Genomic DNA, 19,773 nt, shown 5'->3' with positions numbered 1-19,773 from the left:
CTACCAACAAAATAATCCTAAACCATTTCCAGCCAGAAAAATAAACACCCTTATAAACAAAAAAGTAAAAAAGCAGTATCCAACAAAATAGTCTGAAAACATTCATAAAGATCTAAGCCTTTCTATCTAAAACTGTAACAAATGAGGTCCCATTTCTTCATTAAAGAAAGCAGGTGTCTATTTGGAATGGAAAGGTAAAGCATGAGCATATTTCACTGTAACTACTAGACAATTTCTCTGTCCTCAGATTTTCTACAGTGGCTCAATGTCTCACAATAATCCTTCCTCCAATAGTCATACATAGTCCAATAATCCATCTTTGTTCATTACCAAACTTGATTTATTGTGGGATTAATCTTCCTACAGATAGTTCAAAGGACTGAATTATAGGTTTAGCTATTATGTGTGAAATTCTCTAGAATACCTGGAACCAAAACATGTTGGGCCAGATTCATCCCTGGAATAATTCCATTGATGTCAATGGAGTTATTACAGGGATGAATTTTGCCCTTTAACTTGAAGACAATAAAAAGTTATCACATTACAAGCATCCAATTATTGTTCACAATGACAGTGTGTCCCATGGTTAATCAGCCTCTGTTTATGTATTTTTCCGTTGTCAATAAAATTGCTGACGCCATCTAACTATGAGTTGTATCGATCTCATTCCATCATTTAATTCAGAAATATGAAGGGTGACTTTATTAGAACTGGGTGTTAGATATGCTAACTTCTTATGTAGAGCTACTCTTTTTACTGTGCTTCTTGGCTACTCAAAAATGTTATTTTATGCTGTCCTACAGTGTAATTGTGACAGGACTCTGGATATATTTGGGATCTTAAGGAGACATGGGAGAAAGACTGTTGATGTATGTCTGTGCTGTTGATGTGTCTTTGTAAAGAGACTTACTCTTGATTTATTATAATTTTGCATGTACAACACAGCATGGTATCATTTTATACCAATATTTCATGTGGAATTTGAATAGCTGCAGTTAGTTCAGATTTTTCCCTTTTAGAACGAGTGCCTATGTGCAAAGCAATAACCACGAATGACTAGCAAGGAGAGACAATATTGTTCAAAATAATACTGCATAGATATACTTTCAAATTCTAGTTATTTGTTTTCAAGACATTCCATGCCAGTTCTTCAAAACTGGCCAACCACATTGAGCTCATAAAAGACCAGACTGCACCTTGCCCTTATGCAGGTGCAAAAATTGGGAAACGGGCACAATTAGTTTTTCCCCTTCTTCTCCCTCTTCCCTCCGCTCCCTTCCCCTGCAAAGCCCCCAGGATCCAGCCACAATTACAGACCCATTGCTCTTATCAGCTGGTCATCCTAAAGGAGACCAAAGGAGTAAGGACCATAGCCCTCTGCCACATCTGCACTAGCCAGCAGAGAAGGGTAAGCTTCACTTTCCTAAAAGGTGGTGCAGCAGGTAAGTTACCCCCTCTTTCAAGGAAGATACATTGCATCCTTCAGGAGAAATAAATGTTCAGAGCTCTTTATGGAGCTCTCCCAGGAGCATGACATAATTACACTGTCTCAAAGTGGGCCAAAGCTTTAATGACACAGTCTGGCCCAAAATATACATAAGCAAAACTGTTTGTTGAGCAGTTATGGACTTTGCATGATCTAATGTCTCATTGCTCACTCACATACCTATTTGGTGGAGATGAAATGTATGTGAGCGAATTTTGCAGGCTCAATTTAGGCACCATTTTCTGTTGGCATATATACAATATTTCTCTGCTTTTTTCACTTGTTTTTGGCCATTTTTTTCATCCATGACATTAAATTTATCTAGTATAAACAAATATCAAAATTACCAGAGTTTAACATTTTATCAAAAGTAATTCATGAAATGCTTAATTTGTAATGAAAGAGGTGCCTGGGCTCAAGCAATTTTTTTACTTTCATAACTGATGTGGCAAACCCAGAGGTGCTGGGGCTAGGAACTGCCAAACCTAGAGGTGCTGGGGCTCAGTCTTGGCAAGCGCTGGCACAAATTAAGCACTGAATTTACATATATAAGAAACTCAGGTGACCTATGCCATAACAGGAGCACAGTGTTAGGTGAATAAGATGGATCACACCATACCATTTTGCAACCACCATGTTTCATTTAAGAGAGGGCTCATTCTAATTTTCAATAACTTCAGATGTTCTTAATCATATGACAGTGCTCCATAACTCCTGAAATACAGCACATGGGACTCCTTTTGTTAATGGACTGATACCCGCTTTATTCCATTTGTGCAGTATATTGATTAGTAAATTAAATCTCTAAAAATTAATGGAGGTTCTGCATTTCCAAATGCATTCAGTACAACTTTCACAGCTTACTTACAGCAGGAATTTAAAAGGTCTGTTTCTCCTTTCACACCAGTATTGCACTGGTGTTGCTACTCTGTGCCAAAGTCTTAAATCAGGTGGAGCAATGCTGGGTTCAGACTCGTGGAGGAGGGCAAAGACTACTAGAACAGGTCTATGTCATATCTGGAAATCCTCCTGCACCATGGCCCTTTGAGTTGAATTTTTATGTAACCCCCAAGGAGATTACATAGATTCCTGGGACCCTATCTGCCGGCAGCTCAGGGGAAGGCACACTGTCCCTGGTAGGGAGAGGGAGCCAAGGCAGACTCAGAGACTGCCCTGCAACCAATAGGGAGTGAGAGGCCCTCCCAGGGAGTTGAGAAAAGGGGAGAAGCCATTTTGGAGTCAGTCTGGAGCCAGCCAGGAAAAGGGCAGGACTCACTATGTGGGGATCTGGTAAGCCCCAGGCCTGCATGTAGGGTTCCCTCTGAGAACAGGCCTCTAGGGACCTGACAGCAGATCCCTCAGCTGGGTTTTTCCTTCCCCACTGATAATTCCCAATTTGTAGAGTTTTCTGGGAAACTTCCCCAGCCAGGTTGAGTTCGCCCTCCAGCTCTCTAGGTGAGACCAGTCATCACATGGTCAGCTCTGCTCTGGCTACTAGTCCAGGGAAGCTGCCTGCGGAGTGTGTGTCTGGAAGCTGGGCTAGGAGGCTACAGTTTGGATGTTAGTGTAGTTGTGTAACCTACACCTTGAGCCCTGCACCCAGTGGTGAGCTGGAGCCAGTTCTCACAAACTGATTGTTAAATTTTGAAGCCGGTTTAGAACCGGTTGTTAAAGGGGTGGGCAAACTGTGGCCCGCGGGACCGTCCTTTCCATCCCGCCTGAGCTCTCGGCTGGGGAAGCTCCCCTGAGAATTTTTACTCACCCAGCAGCACTCCGGGCCTTCGGCGGCACTTCGGCAGCAGGTCCTTCAGTGCCGCCTAAGACCCGAAGCGACTGAAGGAACTGGTTCTTCAGCTTCTGGTAGCTCATCACTGCCTGCACCCCTTGTGGTGAGGGGAAATCCTGGGATCGACGCAGCCTGATTCCTGCCTAAGGAGGATCCCTGCCAGCAGAGAGCAGCCCCTCTGCAGTGACTGAGGAGTCCAAAGTCATCTTCAAACCTGAGGATCATTCATGGAGTTTGTGAGTGCACCATCTTTTAGTTAGTTAGTCAGATAATTTGTTTTGGGGACCCCCCTATTCCCTGAACTGTGTCCTCAAGCCAGGGAGTAAGCATTTGAGGATTTTATAACCTGCTGCATATTATACCTGTGGAGGGATTTACCATCTTCTCCCACTTGTGAGTCCTTTGGGCTGTACTGAACCCAGTCAGCCACACTGCTAAACCACTGCAAAGAAGAATTTTGAGGTTATAGGTCATCAAGGGCCCCAGAAAAGTATGCATACCAACAGAACACTAATTTTACATTTGCTACATCAAGTCACGGGTATTTTCAGTGTGGGCACCAGTGACCCTAAAAATAGTGTTTCATCCTGTTATGTTGTATTTGTCTCCTGTTTAATATAATTACTGTGTTGAATATATTGTATGTGTTTGTGTTATTTCTTGGAAGTCTCCAATTATCTGGCAAGTAAGTGGGGATTACCCTGTAGTTAGAATTTTCCACCCAAGCTGCCCTGGTGACCCTGCCAGGAAGGAGCGAGGGAGGGTGGAGGCGCCGCCAAATAATTTCATAGGAAAAAAGAAAGAAGATACACCCTGCTGAGTGGGTGGCAGGATCCAAAAGATCCCAGACCTGTCAGCAGATTGGCATTAAAGGAGGTAACTAGGTGGAGAGAGGGCACTACATTTAGATGCTTTCTGGCAAAGAAAAGCCAGAACACACAGGTGAATCTGTCACACTGACTTTATTGGAGTTCTGATTTACACACGTGTAAGAAACAGAAAAACCAGGCTCAAAGACTTTTATGAGCACTCTGAGCTGCCTGTTTTCTTATTCTTGCTAAATTAAGGCCTTATATTCTCCCTTTTAGTTATTCCTCAATTAAACCATACTTGAGGTACTTCATTTGAACTATTCTCTGCCCCCCAACCCACAGATTCTAGTCTGCTAGACAGCCATTCACTAATACAAGTGTTTCAAATGGGAAACGTTGGTAAGCTGATGAGACATAGTTATAAAGCAGACAACTGCATTAAAGTTGTACATATTTGTTTACTAGCAGAATGAGATGAGATAAACAGAACATACAGCAAGGAACTGAGGATTAAAAAAATAAATCTCTCCTGAGACTAACCTAATAACTTGCTCCAAAAGCTCTCATAAATTATTAGCTTTGAAATCATTCAAAGTGTCTGAAACATAGTATGTGTCACTGATGTACTTGAAGTTCACCTAAGAAACTTGTATCATCAAAATGTGCCGACAAAAACTGCCAGCAGCTACGCCACCTTGCAATCAATCACATATCTGTTTCAGAATTATAAAGTGTCTGAGAGCTATAATTTCATCTGCTTCCAGCTGCATACATTTAAAACTTCACATTCTTATGGAGGAAGCAAAAAGACTGAAAAGATTTGTCAGCTCTGGTGCCCTCCATCTAATGATCTCTATCTTAAAAGCACTTTCAGAAAGTCTTGATATGTTCTTTTAAATTAATACAGTGTATAGAAAGATACATATTTTAAATTTTGAGGTGAATTTTTATTTATGAAAGGTGACAGTCCCAGAAAAATAGGTCCTCTATTTAGTCCAGGAAGAGAGCGCTTGGATGACAGCAGTGCAAACACCGCCACGTTGCCCATTCACTGATATGACAAAGTCCTCCTGGATGGGCCACTTCTAAGGGTGAGAGCATAATCAGCCTCCATGCCCATCCAATGCATTTCCATATTGTACTGTGCACCAGTGTGCTAAAATCATAGGAGTGATATCATATATATTAATGCATCAGTAACAACAGTAGGTATCACTAAGCAAGGGTTGTTGGGGATGACTCACTAGAAAATTTAAGTCTGCCTTTAGGATTTTTATTTCCAGATATTTTAAATCAATACAAATGGCACAGGTAATTGATCAATATTTTCGTCTGTATATAATAATTCATGCTGACTTAATCTCTAGAGACCAGCCGGGTACCTGGCTTCACATCTATAGTGGAGGCACAAACCCAATGGCATCACCACCACCTAATCCTGCTCCCAATGAAATCAATGACAGAACTCCCATTAATTTTAAAAGTACAGGATTGTGGCAGTAGTGCTGCCATACATATGTTGTCCATACCCTATCCACTCACCCACCTGCTCTGTCCTCTCCACATCCATGGCAGTCTCCAACTTACACTTGTCTATAGATGCACAAGAGTGTGCTGAGCAAGAGCAGCAGCAAATAGAGCTTTGTGAAGTACTTTCCCTAATCTTGTGATTCTGACTGCTATCTAAAAGCTACTCATTAACTTCATGAGAGCCAACCAGACACATGTTAAACACCAGAATAAGAAGGACAACAGAGGAAGCATCTGATCAGGTTTCCTCCCCAACAGGTCCTTGCACCAGACACAGCTACTTGGCCAAGCACATGGAAAATTGGAGATGTGGCTTTAGTGCTGACGCTAGAGATGATATAGCTGGAGTGAGGCAGAGGTGTAAAACAAGGCAGAGAGGCACTTATTTGCTAGTTTATCCCAAGGGGTGGGGGGAGACTGGGAACCACTGCCTTCTCTAATCCTACCAACATGTCACAACGTGCCTACAAAAACAGGACAATTTTCTTAACTCACAAAGAATGAAACAAATATCACAGGACAAGTTTCAGAGTAGCAGCCGTGTTAGTCTGTATTCTCAAAAAGAAAAGGAGTACTTGTGGCACCTTAGAGACTAACAAATTTATTAGAGCATAAGCTTTCGTGAGCTACAGCTCACTTCATCGGATGCATTTGGTGGAAAAAACAGAGTAGAGATTTATATACACACACACAGAGAACATGAAACAATGGGTTTATCATACACACTGTAAGGAGAGTGATCACTTAAGATAAGCCATCACCAACAGCAGGGGGGGGAAGGAGGAAAACCTTTCATGGTGACAAGCAGGTAGGCTAATTCCAGCAGTTAACAAGAATTCTTGTTAACTGCTGGAATTAGCCTACCTGCTTGTCACCATGAAAGGTTTTCCTCCTTCCCCCCCCTGCTGTTGGTGATGGCTTATCTTAAGTGATCACTCTCCTTACAGTGTGTATGATAAACCCATTGTTTCATGTTCTCTGTGTGTGTGTATATAAATCTCTACTCTGTTTTTTCCACCAAATGCATCCGATGAAGTGAGCTGTAGCTCACGAAAGCTTATGCTCTAATAAATTTGTTAGTCTCTAAGGTGCCACAAGTACTCCTTTTCTATCACAGGACAAGTAACCAAACATGAAAGGAATATTCTCATGAACCAGGTCCACCCTGTATAATGGTGAGCAAAGTGCTTCATTTCCATGTTGACTGTAATACAGGAAAGTGATCTGTATCCTACGCAGCAGATTTTTTCCCCCCTCCCTCCCACCTCGCATTTCTCCACATGATTCAGAGTACCAAAGTGCTTCCTGTTCTGAGCTACAGGACACATGCTGGGTGCAGCTCTTGAAGTGAGCTCAGCAAGGGTCGGAAGAAGGCAATGCTGTGAGCTAATGGAAGAATAATTTAAAGTGAGCTTAAATAGTTGGGGGGGGAAGAAAAGGATGCACATCTAGTGAAAATTAGATCTGCTTTTCTTGTTTCTGTTACTTGCTGTTGGTAATTTCAGATCTTTCATTTCAAAATCTGTTTCGAATCATGTCTGGAATAGTAAAGTGTGTTTAGCTTTTATCTGTCACTTTTTGATAATTTCTATTAACCTTACTTTAAGAGTATTGATAAAAGAATAATTGATAATTGATAAAGAATAATTAAATGCAGTTAAGAACAGTAATTTGGAATATTTTGATTATTGTAGAGATTTCCATACATTATTTCAATCTTTCTTTTGTAGTAGAAAATACCACATATTCCATAGTTCCTGATTAAATTCAAGTTTTTATGATATTTCCCTGCCCCCCTATTATTTTCTTAGACATTCACTGTTCCTCACCTGCATCCCAATGGTTACTTACTCCAAAGGCAAAAAATGTGTAATAACATAGCTAGTTTACTTGGCTATTACTTTACAATGGCTATTAGCCAAGACGGTCAGGGATGCAACCCCATGCTTGGAGTGGCCCTAAGCCTCTGATTCCAAGAAAGGAAAGATGGATTGGATCTCTCCAAAAGTATCTTGTTCTGTTCAATGACTCTGAAGCTCTGGTAGTGGTCACTGTCAGAGACAGGATACTAAGCTAAATAGATCATTGGTCTGACCCGATGCGGCAGCTCTTATGTTCTTTCTTAACATCTCTGTGTGAACAAATTCCATGGATTATGGTGATACAGGATTTTGTTTTCTGCATCCCCTAGGATACATTCTTTAATTGTAGGAAACTGATGAGTTTCCAGAGACTCAATGGCTCCAACCAAATTTCCCCTTTCTCTAATTCCTAACTCTTTGCTGAAACCTACATGCTGTGCTTTCTAAACCCTTAGTACTGTAAAAGGTACTGCAGCTTTTGCAATGTAAATAACTATACACTGTTGGCTTGGTTAAAGTTGAAGCTGTACAGAAGGTCAGCAGCATTCTGATTAAGGACGGGAAGAATAGACAGAGGACATCTCATGTTACTGTGATGTCCAGGTGAAACATTTTCCCCTTGATTTATATACCTAATTATTTTCTTTATTAATTTTTTGGTGTGAATTTAACGTTTCTCAACTTTAACATCTATTTCAATCCTGGGATGGTGGGCACAGCCCATCAAAACAATTAAAGGTCTGCCCCCCTCAGATTAGAGAAAAGACCCAGAATTTAATATAGGAGGGACAAAATATGAAAATAGGAAGATGGTTACCGCTTATTGAAACCAAAGGAGGGATCCAGCTGTGGATGCCAAGCAGAGAATGCCAGGCTGCATCCACTACTCCAAGAAAGTCAGTGGATGGTAAAAGTCACCACAGTTTTACAGAACCCCTCCCCCCGCCCCCACTCAGCCTCCATCTCCTTAAATAAGTTGATGACGAGGTCTCAGGATTCTGTGGGGCTATGTGCAGGGAGTGCATATAAGAACAGGTGTGGGGAGAAGCGTATTCAGAACCTTAATAAGCAGTTCTGGGAGAGATGGAAGTAGAGCTGCAATCCAGTGCACTGAAGATAGGTGTGCCCAAGGTCTCCTACTCATACCAGGAGGAGCAGGTGATGGGGATTGTAAAGGGGCTAGCTGGGGCTCGACCCTCTCTGGGACGGAGGGGAGCCACAGCGGCTCACTACACACAGCTGAGGATTGGGGAATTAGTTCGGCCGCGGAAGTCTTCCCTGGCAGCTCTTGTGAAGCCAGAAAATAAGTACAGTTATGCCGGGGCCTGAGGTCAGGGCGGGGCAATAATGACTCAGGCCCTCAGGCAGGGCTGCACAACAATACTATAGCAGTAGCAATATAAATAGTAGTGAGTCCAGGCCCTAAGTCAGAGCGGGGCAGTAATGAGTCAGGAGCTCAGGCCCTCAGGCAGGGCTGAGCAGTAACAGTGCAAACAGTAGTGAGCCCAAGACCTAGGGCAGGGCAGGGCAGTAATGAGTCAGGAGCTGCAGGGCTGAGCATAACAGTAGGCCCAAGCCTCCAAACGGTTTGGGAAAGGGGGAGACTGTCACCCATGAATTGGGTTGCAGGGGGGACGCTGGCCTTCCCACTCCACTGCGTCCCAGCCCAGGGCCCTAGCAGCGGTAGAAGATCTGCTGCTGTGTCAGTGGGGATCCTGGCCAGTGCTATAGCCAGACTAGGGTCGGCTGTCCCCGGGCTACTTCCTTACTCTCCCTCTGGTGGTACCTGAGTCATGGTGGAGTCCTCCAGGGGGTCCAGCACCATGGGTTCCTCGGGGTACTGGGTGAGCGGCAGGCTCGGCAAGTCTTCTGGGTAGTGGTCGCAAGGCAGGTCCGGCAACTCATCCAGGTAGTGGTCGCAGGGCAGGTTGGGCCAGTCCTGGCATGCACCTTGAGCCGCAGGGGCTTCCCAGTTGCGGGCCAGGCTGGAGGCGGCTGGCCTCCCTGGCGGCTGGCCCCCCAGTGAGCTCTGAGAGCAAGCCTTTATACTTCCAGGTCGCCGCCTGACCTTCTGAGGGGTGGCCTCAAAGCTCCCTAGCTCTGCCCACCCCAGCCTCCAGATGGGCTCATCCCTCTTCGAGGTGGCGGAGAGCCACACCGCCTCAACTACAGGGACATAATGTCAGAGTTCCTTGGAAGTTGTTACATAATGGACCTGCAAGCAGTTCTACACAGTCACTTGTGGCAGAACCAGGAATAGAACCAGCTCCACCACCAGCCATGGAAAATGAAACTCTCCAATAATCCACTGAACAGTTACGATACCTGCAGCAGCAATTTCCCATGCAGTTCTATCAACATGCCTCAGTCCTTATCTTGAGGGATCATTTCTAAAGGTGAGAAAATACTTCAGTCCTTGGTCTTTTTTAGAATCCACCAACAAAGATGCCAAGTAGTGCCCGCTCTGGATGTTTTAGTGATGTGGACACTTGTCCCAAGAGAATTGGCCTGAGACTAAACTTAATTAACAAAAGAATGTGCATTTTGCAGTAGATAAACTATATGACTGATGACTTAATATCCTGTTTATAATCCTCCCGTGGGGGGAATACCCAAAGACTCTGAACACAAAGATGAAGATAGTCTCGTATTTGATGCTAATGGTGGAAGTGAGATTTTGCAACCTACTAACCAAAATTAGAAAGCTCTGTAACATTTGAAATTTAACAATTTTTTTAAATAGCAAAACATTTTCAAATCTGCAGAAAAGTTTGGCTTAAATTGATCTGAAGGACCTGTCGAAGATTGGGAGGTCAGAAGGGAAGTTCTAATTTTATCAGAACAGGATAGCCAATCTGTAGTGAGCATGACAGTCAAGCAGTATAAGATTTGATGGGGCCCTCAAATAGTCAGCATGGCCCCTCTATTTCATTTTACGGATTCCACTCTCAATCCACTAAAGGTAACATCTCCACTTCCTTCCACAATTTCATCTGTTCTAATTAGTTGTTTTGCTGTAGTTAAACATTCCATTTCTTTTCACACCAGATATAGTTATTGGCAGGCTAGCAGCCACTAGTCATCGCTGTTGGATTTTTGGTTTAACAACAGGCCTTTGTATTCAGAGGGCTGTGTGTGCTATATTCTATGTTTTGAAAGACATAAAATACTTCTGTAGCTGCCTAATAGCCACCAATTATTTAACATATATAAATTGCAGGAAAAAGCCTGATTATTTTTGCCCTGTAAACAAAAATATATTTTAAGAGATATTAACAAAGGCCATGATCATGGATTGGGATGTGCTAGCACAAATCTCTATTCTCATGCAATTTTATACACATACAAAGGTCCACAGTTGTGGATGAGTTGTGAAACTAGAATGATTTTTGTTTATGGGGAAAACCATAACCTCTGAGGTCAAGGGAACTTGCTGGGGTACATCATCCCACAGTAGCAGACTTGGATGCAGGACCGGGGCCTAAGCAGGTTACAGTGTGAACTAGAGCCACATCCGATGAAGTGAGCTGTAGCTCACGAAAGCTTATGCTCAAATAAATTTGTTAGTTTCTAAGGTGCCACAAGTACTCCTTTTCTTTCTCCTAAATTTAGGAATAAAACACTTAGCAATTCACAAACTTCTTCATATTAAAGAGCTTTCATATTCTCAGAAAAGGTACCATAGCTGAATTATTCCAAAGATTATTATATTTGAAGATATTTTTTTCTTTGAATCCATAGACATTGCAGATCAATTTCCCTTTTACGGTTATGCCTGTACTGGGAATTTCATTCATTCATTCATTCATTCATTCATTCATTTTTTTTTTAAACTGCACAAAAAGGAAGAAACAACATCTTATTTCTATTTAATGTCCCCTTAAACCCATTGTTGTTGCTTGGGTTAGAAAGATGTTTGCATGGTAGCAGAGTCTGGAAAAAGTCTTTTCAAGGATCCAAGGTTCAGTACTTGCTTGTCTAGCTCAGCTGAATAGGATTTGAATTAAAAAAAGAAATACTGTATATATAAGTAGATCAAGTGAGAACACTACTTGGTTAGTACAGCTATAAGCAACAGTCTAGCAGCCTCTTCTTCACTGTGGCAGTGTGCTGATGAGAGATCACTTCCCAGGATCATTACTGGAAATAAGTTCCCTAGTAAAAATTAATCTATTGCTGCCCACATTATACAAGATTTCAATTATTCATTCATCTTATTTATTACCTAATATTTGTAGGGCTACTTAGTTGTCTAGCTGTCCTGCCTTTAAGAAGTATGTTTCTCTGAGCATCCAGAAAGAAATAATAGTTTAATATGCCTTAGCCTGATGTTTAGGATGCCGCTTTAAAAAATGTAATTGTTGTTTTTTTCCTACTCCACTGCACAAATTAAGAAAACAATTGTACACAGTGTTTTTTCAACTTGCTAAGATTAGTGAACTATTAAAGAGAACAACACTTAATGTACTAGAAAGAGCATATGAATGCAATTCTTTAAATTACAGTAGTGTGAGCCCTGTGAAAGTTAGCTTTTGAATCCTTTTTGCTGGATTCCAATATTTTATAGTGTTTGGGTGTGACCTTTATTTCAGCTTGTCATCGGGAAATGAGGAATTCTGTCTCCTGTCAGGTTCTCCATTCAGAAGTACTGTACAAACAGAATTTAGTTGCTTTGCTTCTTTAACTTAAGGTAAGACTAATGTCATTTTCCCCATTTTTTTGGCCCTAGGGGGAAGATGAATATTATCCAAACCTACTGTTCTCATCCTTGTCACACTGAACTAGGATAAACAAGTTATAAAATGCTAGTTTTAACACAGTGCAACTGTTTTTTTACATTCTTAAACTGCACCCATCACCTTGGTATTTGAGAAACCTTGACAACAATCAAATACTATTTTGGGCTTCATTTTCAAAGATTTCAAGCCACAGTAAGCCTGGTAAAGATAAAATAGTTTGTCCTGTCAATCTTCAATGAAATTAAAAAAATTGATTTAAAAACAAAGTTCCCATAACGCTGGCATGTATGTTGCCTTGAATCATCATGCAGCACTGCCAGTTACAATTTACATTTACTAAAAAAAGGAAGATTGAGAAATTTTTCAATATATCATTATGGATAAATTTCACATCCATGTCGGCGAGCATTAGAGAGATGGAATGAACATACTGCCTCAGAAAATGTTTCTGTTTAAGAAGCAGTAACAAGTTCAGCCCTTTCCACAGACAGGTCTGCAGTCTTGAGAAAATTATCCCTCTGCCCCTATTTTGGGGTCTGGGCTTTTAAATTGATTATTCACTTGTCTGTACCCTCTCCTAGTGTAAGATGGTTTTCACACTTTTGAGCTTTCATGGTTTACCTGTAGGATTAAATAGTAACTCAAAAATGCTTAACCTGTTTTGTTTTCTTTGAGTTATGTATCAAGTCATTTCCATTTTTGTTAAAGGATGTTCTAGCTGTCCTTTTTTATCAAGACAGTAGTTTTTCTTCGTGTTTGAGGTTAAAAAGTGCAGTTTGATCCAAGGAAGGCAGTTATGCACAAGAGACTGCTCTGTACTAAATTAGAAGGTTTCTCACGCAGGGCATCCCTGCCTCTTGATTGGTGGAGTAAGGGTCTATGATTTATTATTTAGCATCACTTTCATACTGTATGTGAAATTCACAAATTTTTTAAAAATAAAAATTCAATGTAATGTGATTTCAATCATAAGAATGATCTATGTGTAACTGTGTGTGTGCATTTCTATCTGTAAGGATAGATTTAGAGTGCCCCAATCCACACCCTTATTCAGCAGAGCTACTTATGGGAATCTGAAGGTTTGGACCCATAATTTACACCACTACAATCAAAGACATGAAGACTAAATACAGTCTGGGATTATAATTGTTCACTTACTCAACACATCAACAAATACTTCTGCATCATGGTGACACAATTTTCAGATGGACTATTAAGGACAGATTCTCCACTGCCTTGCGCTTTGTGTAGTCATTTGTGTAAACCAAATGCAAAGTGGGGGTGTAAAAATTACCAAATACAAATTGAGGGCCTTTTACATCTACTTTGAGGAGGGCAAAATGAAAACAGAAGGTGCAAAACTGTGGAGAATCACACCCTTTCCTTTCTAAAAACAGTAATGTAGTTTAAAACAATATCCTTTATTGTCCAGACATCCTTTATCAATAATCATAATAAATAAAAGTGTTAAATTGCAACCAATCCTAGCTGAGGGGAAAAAAAAATCCAAGGCCTACACACTGTGCATCCATCCAAACTTTTTAAACACACATCTTTACTTGATTTAACCTCCTTTCTCTCCAAAAAAGTTACTCTTCCCATATGAATGGCAAATTACTGTGCAACTGTAGTACCACTCCATTCAACCACCCACAAGACAGTATACAAGCATACACATCCTAACTCATCCAGCATCTGCTGCTCGAGCTTCAATCCTGGATCTTCTTTCATACAGCAGAAAAAGTCCTGCCAAGTCTCTCCAAGAGCTCGTAACCATGCCAATGTCCTCAATTATTTGATAAATCAAAGAACTGTTCAATACAGTGGGCCTGATTCTGTTCTCACCTGCACTGTTGAACGCCAGTGGGTCTGATTTTCTTTTACACTAAGCCTCAGAGGCAATTAAATCTGCACCCATTTTAAGGCCCCTTTATATTGCAAGAGTGGTGAAAAGGGGCTGCAGTGTAAATAAGAATCAGACTCTCTTGACTTCTGTGTATTTACTCCTGATTTATACAGCTATAAATGTGAGATCATAACTTACCTAGCATCAGAACACAACTACAGTTTGGAGTAGCAACATTCGTGGAGTATTTAAGTGGCAGACAGTAGTGGTGAAAAAAAGTTGTGGAAAGTCAGAAGCATTTTTTAGGGATCTACCCTTTTCTTCATCACAAAATCTGAATGGTGATGCAGACACAAGAAAATGAATACAGGCAATAAGATTTAACAAAGCAGCTGGCTACACAAGATTTTCTTGACATGAATGTTGAAGCTCAATGTTTGAACAGCTCAAGAGGCAGACTGCAACTTTGATAAACAATAGGGGTCTGCCAAACTGAGTCATGGTAATTATTCATACACAGTCAGTTGTTTTTCAACCCTGCTATGAGTCAGGAGCACACGTTTGAACACTTTGCTTCCTGCTTTCTCCTCTTCTCTAGACCAATCTTTAAGGTTTTATATCTGATGTGCTACATTAAAACATGCTTTGAAAAACATTGTGGACTGAACAATTGGTTACCGTTTGGATTCTAATTGCCAAATTCGAATTTCTTTTAAACATCTGATGTTGGGAATACAACTATTTAGCTCTAAATTAGAGCTGTGTGAGCCACTGAGATGCCCACTGCTTGGAGAGCCAGGACGAACACTGTTAAACCTTCAAGGTTTGCCAAGTCTGCAGGGCTCCCAATTGAAACAGATGGATTGACTAAAAGGAGTGCTTTTTAAAATTCTTGCTTAAAAAATAGCATACCCCCTACCTCATAAACCAGCCTCCCAGCACAGAAAAACAAAAAAATATATTTAACGGCCCCCTGTTCTGTTCCATTATTAATACCCCTCTCATGTACTACCCTAACAGAGTAATGCTCTTTGATGATTTTATCACCAAAGAACATTGCTGTGATCATGTAAGATGCTGTGGAACCACAGATAATCAATCAAAATGAGAAAAGCAGATAAGGCAACTTTCTGACTTTTTTTAAAAGTGAATTTAATTCTCATTAAAAATGAGAGACCGACAGCTTTTGAGATGGACATCACCTTCTCTACAGCATGGGCAGAGGCAATGCAAACTAGGCCACAATATTCCTCCAGTGCACCACAGCCCTCTCCTGAAGTGACCACCTATATAGGTAGAGCAGTCCTGTATCCCTAGATCAATTATTCAAGTCCTTGACATCTCTTGATGGGATATCCAGCAAAAGAGGCTACTTAATTCTAATTCTGGTGGTGTTTTTGTGATATAGATTGACTGGAAATAATACTGAGGACACCAGATCATTTCATATACTATAAGCCACTTAATCAGCAGATGGTAATACCCCTTGGTCACATCTAACTGGGTCATATTCATACTGGTGACCTCCTGTACTGCAGAGCTGAAAAGCTTTACATCCTATATCATCTAGACTTCCAGAATTTTTTTTTTAATATTTAAAACTAATTCAAGTTGATTGTCTTATGATAAACAGCTTATGGTCTGTGGAGGCATACTGAAGGTATACAATATATTCAGGTTTCAGAGTAGCAGCCGTGTTAGTCTGTATTCGCAAAAAGAAAAGGAGTACTGGTGGCACCTTAGAGACTAACAAATTTATTAAAGCATAAGCTTTCGTGAGCTACAGCTCACTTCATCGGATGCATTTGGTGGAAAAAACAGAGGAGAGATAATCTCTCCTCTGTTTTTTCCACCAAATGCATCCGATGAAGTGAGCTGTAGCTCACGAAAGCTTATGCTCTAATAAATTTGTTAGTCTCTAAGGTGCCACCAGTACTCCTTTTCTTTTTGCGAATATATTCAGGCTTTCTGTGGACTATATGAAGTGTGCTTATATGACTAAACCAGGTATAATCTTGGTTGTGTATGGGGGTGTGAGATATAGAGGTGTAAGAGAAAACTGTCAGATCTTCCTTTCAAAGCAAAGATTTCTAATAATTTCTTTGTCATTGAATAAAAAAGGTCTCCACAACTGAATGAGTCCCTATTTTCTACTCTTTATACCTCCAACATCTATTCCTCTGCTGTTTGGTTCCAAGTGCATTATTTAAACAAAAGCAGCTTAGACTTTTGAGGGTTTAAATTTGCAGTTTGGCATACAGTGGATCTGTGTGAAGATTTTAAATTCAACATAAAGGAACATTGTCTTCTATAACCCAGAGTTTGTGTTAAGACTAACAAAATTGGAAGTCAGCTTGATATTGAACAGTAAACAATGTATATGGATGGGGCTGGAGGGAGGGGACTCATGGGGTGAACTGCCATTACAACAATTCAAGGCTGGGAAGGGTGGAAAATATAAAAAGAATGTTGCAGGTGAATCCTTCACATGTAGCCCAAGTGACTTTAGATTCACTATTGTAACTAAGACAACAACTTATTGAGTTTCAGTTAATGAGATTTGTGCTGCTATTGAATGTTTATGCTATTGTCAGCGCCTGCATCCCCCCCTTTTTTGATTGTTGTTCTCCACACCGCCCCTTTAATTGTGCTTCAGTCTTCATCTTGACACAGAGATTTAGTGCTGAAAAGCTGCAGCTGAAGCTGTATCATGATCTAAGACCCAAGTGTTGTGTTAGTAAAGATGCACTTTTTCCAAAGTTGGATTCAATTTCTCCAGATTTTTACTGGTGTGTTAACACAAGCTCTGTGGTTTGAAAATGCCATTCCTTTACACTTCTGATAATGACATCAGGTTCTTTGGTGGTACCTTTCGGGATACAAAGGGTTCCTGTTAGATTAGTCAACTAATATGTTAAAGGCAATTTTACCCCCCTGTGTATTTCTCAATTATAGCCATAGATTTCAGCATAAAGAGACAGAATAAGATTTTTTCCTATGTCTGTGGTCTGGAAGTGTCTATTTTTTAGCTGCATCATTGCAAATTTTACAGGACTTATATTGACACCTAATCACAATCATTGCCAAGATAGGACAATAATGAGAATGAGACTCCTCCTGTGCATTAATGAGTAACTACAGACTGAATCTGAGTGCATTCTGAATGCATATAAACATGTATGGAACAATAGGCAGGGAGGTGGGCTAGAGGACCTAATACTGTACATCTTTTTTATCTTCATTTTCTGGAATTCTAACAAATGTAACTGCATCTTGAAGAGCATATTATTATATCTACTTCATGTAAGGATATTCTAAACAGCTGTCAAAGTCTGGCATTGAATGCAGAGTATCAATATTGAGGTTTGTAATTTGGAGGGCTGTTAACACTGCTGATAATTTTTAGTGGGGGAGGGGGAGATTCCGTGCAGCTTTTTTCAGCTTTTGTTAGAGACCCATCCTACATATTTCCCCCTTTAAATAAAGAATTTCAAACTATAATAAGCAATATGAGTGCAAACAATTGTTACACATAATAAAGTACTTGCTCTACATTATCCAAACCACATATGTATTAAACACTAAAACTGCTAATGAATGACATTTTTAAGAGGTATTTTGTTCAAGGTAGAAAATTGACATGCTGTCATGGTTTTCCTATAAGGAATAACAAAAAACAAACTAAACCCAAAACCATCTGGAATAAGAAAGCTGGTGCAGTTCAACAAGCATACATGAATGTAATTCACAATAAGTTCTACAGGACACAGCTCGAGTGCTGTAGAAGGTCTCGAGCAATGTATCACCAAGGACACAGATTTAAAGAGATGAATCTCTCTTTGGCCCATGGCTGCTCAGATTGTGCTTTTTGATTTAATCTGAAGCATTCAGATAAAAGGCCCTGATGGCATATGCTTCTCATTGAAGAAGCCTATTTTTCTGAGCTGTTAAGAACTCCAGAGAGACACGAGTAAAACACAGGAACACATGCAGCACATCCTCTGGTATATTTTCTTTCATACATGCTAATGAAGATTAAAGTGTAAAAAAGTGCAGACATCAGTTGAACAGATAATTAATGATGATTGATGTTATATTTTTAATTTACGCCACTAGTCTCATTCAAGTAAAAACTGCAAATGCTAGAAAACTTCCTGGGTTGCAGGCTATTTTCGTGTTCCAAATGCAGGGGCATGAGTTCAATGTAAATGTAACCTTTAATGTGCACCAGATTGTCAACATGAGAAAGCAAGAGGGAATCTATTAACATTATACAATTTTCATTAATTTTGCCTTGGAAAAGAAGCCTGTGAATTTTTCAAATTTTACTTTCTATCTGTGCTTCTTTTTTCCTTTAGCCTTTATCTCTGTAGCTTTCAAGGGGTGAATTCAGGTTCTGCTGGATACCTATTTGTTTGCAATTCAACTTACACAATTTTTTTTTAGCTGCTTTTTATTCATGTACTTTCAAGTTATCTGCTTAATCCTACCCTTCCTTCAGATTTGCTTGCTCTGGTGGTGCAGTTGTGACTTTAGTTTTTTGTGGGTAGAAACATTCTAAAAAACAGGCCATAAATCCATGGAAGGAAGGTGCATCAGCAATTTCTGTTTTGTCAGTACAGCACAATGTCATTTTTTTGAAGGTTGTTATTTTGCATGTTCTGCAGCAGCATTACCAGAGACACAGTATTAAGTACCGTATCAAATCTTGAGGCTGTTTACAACAGGTAAATTCTGGGGTACAAGTTGTTTCACTGAGTGATCCTCCCCAGGGATGGCAAATGCATAAAGTCACTGAATAATAGGTGCACTTTTAAGAGTACTGCGGGAAAGTGTCTGCCAACTGGTAGCAAGACACTAGGAAAAAAACAATCATCACTCCTTCCAAAATACTCCACTCTGATGACTACATTTAGAGCAAGTGTGTGTCTATGCCTGAATTTGTGTGTGTGCTTGCAAGTACCCTATTTATTAAGAGAGGACAGAAGAACTTGAATTGGGATATAGCTAAAAGCTGCATCTCCACCAAGGGAGCCATAAGGAGCCATCTACTGGCTGCAACTGTATGAACTCTGGTAAACTTGTCTCATTATTCCCTAAGGATGGCATTCTCCTGGGTGCAGAAGACCAATGAGGTCTTCAGCACAGCTTAACCTAATTGTGGGAGTGTCCCAGAGGACAAGACACTGGTAGAGTGGCATCCTGTGCACATTGTGGAAAGGGTTTCCAGGCAGGCACCACGTAGTCCAGTATGGACAGTGACAATGGGAGTGAGCCAGGGAGTAGGCCATGGGAGACCTTATGGAAAAGCCTAAAAAATGATATAGAAAATTATACACTTTCCATAGTTTTGTATAAATCACCTATAGAATGACAAAATGCTATCCTTGCTATGGAATTCTAGAGGATGGTTCTAATCTAGACCTATGGAAAGGATCTCAATCTCTATGTAATTTGTGTTTTTACAATAGTTTCTATAGCATCCTATTGGTTTCATATCTATTAAATACTAAAGAATTTTTTTATACAATATCTCTGATTGTATAAATCCAGCAGCCCTAAAATCACACAATGAGTCCAGAGAGGCTGTGACTGCTATTCTAATCCACATGCTGGGAGGATGGAACGGTGCTACTATCTGTACCATATCCCTAGCTTGAATGGGGTGTATTTTGCCTTCCCAATCATTCAGACCACCTTCACCACATATGC

At 40.5% G+C, this 19,773-nt stretch overlaps 1 protein-coding gene across 1 annotated transcript in view; it reads right to left on the bottom strand.

Moving 5' to 3' along the window:
* TENM3 (teneurin transmembrane protein 3) overlaps positions 1-19,773 on the bottom strand; it is a 2,178,135-nt gene that overhangs the window by 1,052,437 nt on the left and 1,105,925 nt on the right. The window lies entirely within an intron of this gene.

The sequence above is a fragment of the Dermochelys coriacea genome, chromosome 4 (assembly GCF_009764565.3).
Source record: "Dermochelys coriacea isolate rDerCor1 chromosome 4, rDerCor1.pri.v4, whole genome shotgun sequence".
NCBI lineage: Eukaryota > Metazoa > Chordata > Testudines > Dermochelyidae > Dermochelys > Dermochelys coriacea.
Note: the sequence above shows the minus strand (reverse complement) of the source record. Positions and strands in the feature narration are given on the sequence as shown.